General features: G+C 34.7%; 1 non-coding gene across 1 annotated transcript; it reads left to right on the forward strand.

The window, feature by feature from the left end:
* The first annotated feature begins 5,010 nt into the window (after window positions 1-5,010).
* On the forward strand, window positions 5,011-5,070 carry LOC126021017 (U7 small nuclear RNA). The gene has a single exon (XR_007499644.1). It is a non-coding gene; the product is annotated as a U7 small nuclear RNA (small nuclear RNA).
* Window positions 5,071-5,540: the final 470 nt, after the last annotated feature.

Below are 5,540 nucleotides of genomic sequence, written 5' to 3' on the forward strand. Positions count from 1 at the left end.
TGGGGATAGTTAGAGAATTCTCTGAAGTTGACACCATGACACTTTTACTGTCATCTAACTTCTGGAAACCATAACAGTATGCATAAAATTGAACTCATTATATTATGACTTTCTGCATATTCTTTTGTCTGCCTTTTTTTTTCTTGCCCACCAATAGTGTTTCTCTTTTGTCAAATAACAGCAGGAGTTCTGTCCAATTTCCTAGGAAGAAACACTGGAATGTGAGGGGAAAAATCACCTATTAATCATAAGGCTTGCAAGATTATTTAAAATGTATATGTAATGTGATTCAACTTTCAACCTCATTATTTGTATTATTCATAAATTTTTACAAGGGAAATGGGTAATAAAAAGGTTTCTGCTAATGGAAAAAGATGGAAGGGCTGTAGTCATAATGAAATATAGCCTACATCTCTCATGAAACTTTTAGAAAGTTTCCTGTTTCTTCTTCATGCAAAAATCCCCATTGAGTCAGATCTAAATATTCAATCTAAAGTCAATGACAATAGAATTTAGAGATCCAAACCATAATAAGCTAAATACAAAATGGACCTGTCACACTAGTAGTCCAGGGGGTAAGAGTGGAGATATGGGATGTATGCTAGGAACTATGGTGCAGGAAGGTAAACACTGGTGGTGGAATGACCCTAATTCACTGTCCCTATATGCTTGAAATACAGCTTGTAATTTACAATGGTCTCAATAAATTTAAAAAATTTCCTTTGACAAAAAAGCATCAGAAAATTTGTACTTCAGTACACTAAATTAGGAGAAATAAAACAAAATTACATTTTGGGCGCTTTCTTGCACCCTCTGTCCACACACCCACATATAAATCTTTCAAACTTGAGAAAATAAAATTTTATCAATAAACTTAGCAAAATGATACTTAGTAATATAGTATTTAATTATACTATACAAACATGTAGAAAGATAAAAAATAAATAATATTGTTTGCAAAGTTTATGGTTTTAGGAAAATTGATGAATTACAGGGAATCAAGCTCTATTAATAGGTTTTAATAAAAAGATAAAAATATTATTATTAAAAAGCTTACTCTGAGAAGACTTATATTCTCAATTTGATGAAATTTCTCTATATTTATCTCCAGCAGCACAATTAAATAGATATTAAGTCAAATTCATTTTGCAAGAATTAACTGATAACCAGGACAAATAAAGTTCTTACAATTAGAAATGCCAAAAAGATCATTCAAGATGTCTGATTTCACAGATTAAACTATTTAAATTGTCATTAAATTACCATACTGATAAATTTTGAGCTATTAAAAATTAAGAGAAGAAAACAATATATAATTACTTTCATCAATGTCATGGAGTGTTCTACTTATGTGTTGTTCTATATACCTTTTGCCTTAATATACCTTATGGTATATCCAAATCCATTTGGATTTTACCTTTGTGCATGGTGTTAGCTGGGAATCTGGGTTTTCTTTTTTGCAACCACTTGTTGCACCACTTGTTGAGGCTTTCCTTGCTCCACTTTGGATTTCTTGCCTTTTTATCAAAAATTAATTGGTTGTATGTCTGTGCTCAGAAATCACTCCTGGCAGGGTTGGGGAAATCATATGGGATGCTTGGAATTAAACCTAGGTCAGCTGCATGCAAAGCAAATATCATACCTGCTCTGTTATCGTTCTGGCCTCTATGTATCACATAGTTGACATAAATGACATTTGTTTCCAGGTAAGTGGTAATAAAATTATTTTAAAAGAAAGAAAAGGAATGAAAAAGAGAGTACAGTAACAAAAAATTGTGAAGATGATCACAGCTTGCAATGAGGTAAAATCATTGTCCGAAGGTTTACAAAGCAGTGATGAGATGTCTAGGTACAAATTTGGCACTTGGTGGGTACTTGGTGGGCACTCCGTTCCCTAAAACTACTTACTGTTTCTACTATTATTTCAAAAGACTTAAAGGGGACATGTATATCTCCTTTGACTGTTTCTTTAAATGTATTCCCTTAATATGCATAACCTTTATTGAATATCTTCTTAGGTAGTGGCAATTTCACCCATTTTGGGGATCTGTTTAGTATTGAATTCTAGTAAATAAATTTCTCTGTTTAGAGTTCATGTTAGAACTTGGTATGGAGATTGTTGGACTTGTTACCTAGGCCCCCCCAATGCACCAATAATACCTTGTGGGATTTTTCCTTTTTGCATTGGCACATTAAAATGGGAAAAGCTTACATATGCAAACAAGTTCTTATCTAATAGAGATAGGAACACACAAATTTTATACTTCAGTGGGGCCTTACATCCTGAACACTTGGCTATGTGATTCGGCTTAGACTTTAGTAGATCATACATTAATCACTCACCCTTGAACAATTGATACCATCTATGGAACCAACCACGGTTTTCTACACCATCACCAGGAATCAAACTTCTACAAGGGAAGGCCTTACTGCTGCCCTGATACCGACTTTCTACAAAGAGGGTTCTTATGACACTGTGACATAACAGAAAATAGCCTGGTTTTAGGGCAGGATTCTCTGCATTTCCACCTAATGGTGAGAAGAAATTAGATGAAGCTTTATGCTGTCCTGACTTTGACATAGAATCTGTAAGAAACCAGGATCTCTAATTACAGAAACCTGACAGCAACAACAGTGATGGTGAAGAGGTTTTACTGGGACCACAGAAAATGACTCTGGGTTAAATAACCTACTATGTCTGGAGCCTGGATCAGGTCTTATGCCAGAATACACAGGGTAAGGTCTCCCTATTTTTTAGGCCAAAGGATTTTCCTTTCTATTTCTCTCTTATGTTGCTCTTTCTGTGCAAACAACAACTGACACACACACACACACACACCTTTTTCATTGTATTTTTTTAATTTTTATTGTATTTTTTATTGTATCTCCTATCTTTAAGAAAAAGAGCTTACCCTCGTTGTCATATTAACACTGGCAGCTTAGTTCCTGGTGTTGTTGCGGGGGGTTGTTTCAGTTCTACGTCTGGGATCTGGGATTTGAGAATGAACTAACACTTTCCAATCTCGTGGAGACTGAGTTGTATCCACATGACATATGTCCAGGATGGGAGGCACCCTTGTATAAAAAGTGTGAGTTCTTATCCTTAGAAGATAAGATCTTGTGTTTGAGTCCATGACAACGAGGAAATGACAACTTGACCTAAGACCAGGAGGTCCTATCACATCACGTAACACTAAGTCGAAATCAGAAGATGTATCAGCCTTTGAACTATGAAAAATAAGAGCGCTAACTACAGAAAACTGACTTTGACAACCGTGACTGGGCAGAACGTACCTTGAGACCATAAGGAAAACCCTACCCTAGGCTATAGACCAGGTCTCCTACAAAAATCAAGATTTCTTAGTGCAGAGGCCCAATCCTGACAACAGAGACTGAGCAGAACCTTTGGAACCATAATTTCCTAGACTTCGGCTTAGGAAACGAGCAAAAACATGGAGCACATGATACAAAAAACTGAACACACCAACAATGTTGGAACAGTACCTCTAGAACCTTAAAGACTCTATCTAGGCCTTGTCCTAGGACCTGCACAAATACCAAGATTGCTTGCTACAGTGGCCTTATTTTCTCATCCACAACCGAGAGAAAAGGTTCCTGACACAACAAAAAACAAACAAACAAACAAACAAACAAAAACCCTGGGATATGGCAATGAGAAGGTATGGAGCCAGTGATTGTTCCCATGACATTATGCTTAAAGAGTAGAGAAACCCTGAATCTCTTAGGCCATGGGAATTTCCTTCTTTCCCCAATACTTACTGTGCCTATACAAAAAAAAAAAAAAATGGTGGGGTAGCACCAAGCCCTGCCACTGCACCACTTTTTCTGGTTTTGTTTTGCTTTATTTTTTTGTTTGTTTTTGATATTATTTCACTTCTCTTTTTTCTTCTACTTTTTCTTTCTTTTTCACTTTTGTGGATATTATTCGTGATTTTTTGTCTTTCATTTTTAGTAGTTGATATCAAGTTTTTTCTTCTCTTTTCCTTAACTTTGTTATCTCCAACAGAATAGCATAACTTGAATCATTCAGCCTCATACATTGAGGGGGGAAAAGAATGATACCAGGACCAGTCATATGAGCATGTAGTGTAAATAAAAAATGACCAGACTGGAACACCAAATAGAATAGATACCCAACCTATAACAAGCTGTAAGGTGGAGATCAGTTACACTAAGATTTTAGGGGGTAAAGGAGGGATATGTGGGAGACAAGCTGGAAACAGGAGTGGAGGGAGGACAACATTGGTGGTGGGAAAGCCCTTCATTCATTGTCACTATGTACTGTAAATAATTCTGTGTAATGAACTTCAGTCACAATAAAAAAAGTAAAAAAAAAAAGAGCTTACTAAACCTTCTGCTATTGTATTAATGACTTTATTGAAGATATAATTTTCACCAATATACTTGTTAATGAACTTTTTCTTCTTTCTTTTTTTCATTTTTTTTTTTAGTTTTTCTATTTTTTTCTATTTTTTAATAACTTTACTTTCTGGCTTCTTGAAACAAATGTATTATGATCAGTTATGTCAACAATGTGATGCTTTTTTTTAAAATAAATAAGTAAAAGTAAGACATCAACTTACTGATTTCCTCTCCTCAGGGACTCAGTGAACAGCAACAGACTTCAAATGACATCAACAACATCGACTAGCTCCTCTCTCCATACTGATGATGATGAAACTGGAATTACACACTGCCACATTCTATTTGAAGACTCTTATCAAACAACCTTAAACTTCAAAGGGATATTCTGGGCAGAAACCACTCACGTCTGTGTTCTTTCAAACACTCTGCCCTCTCATTGTTTAATGGAATATACCTGAGACTTGTCCCTTGTCTGTGATTAGTAATCATGATTCTCTTTTGTTAAGTTCTATCTTGATTATGTTAATCAGATTACTTCTCTGAGTATTTGGAATTCAGGTTTTCCAATGTTTATTTCATATAAGAAAATGGAATTCTGCACTAAAAATTAAAAATAAGGGGAAAAAGTGTTACAGCTCTTTTAGAACGTCCAGAAGGCCTTCTGGTCTCCACCAGAAGTCCCGCCCCCCCCAAAAAGGAAAAATACATTCATATTTATATAGTGGTAGTCCATATGGCATTAACTCCTTTTAGAAAGAAAACTGCAAATGTATCACTATTTCTGAAATACCATGATTATATTTATTAATCATTTATCAGATACATAGCTAGCCTACATTGTACAAAACTATTAATAATATCAATAGCAACGGTGGCATTAGTGGAAGCAGTCTTAAATTTTTAAAATGATTCAAGATTTTTATAACATTTGGTACTAAGCATATTGTCAACAATTTCAAGAAATAGCATCTACCTAGCATGAAGTACTTCAATTGAAAGAGATCATATTTAAATGGTAATGTACTATTTATTAGAAAATCAAATTGTAAGAAGAACATACAAATTATTGATAAGAAAAAAACACAGGTAACTCCAAAATATCTAAGAACTAATTTATCTAGTGGAACTAAAGATCTATTTTGCTATCGATAGCT

This window comes from Suncus etruscus, chromosome 10 (assembly GCF_024139225.1).
Source record: "Suncus etruscus isolate mSunEtr1 chromosome 10, mSunEtr1.pri.cur, whole genome shotgun sequence".
Classification (NCBI taxonomy): Eukaryota; Metazoa; Chordata; class Mammalia; order Eulipotyphla; family Soricidae; genus Suncus; species Suncus etruscus.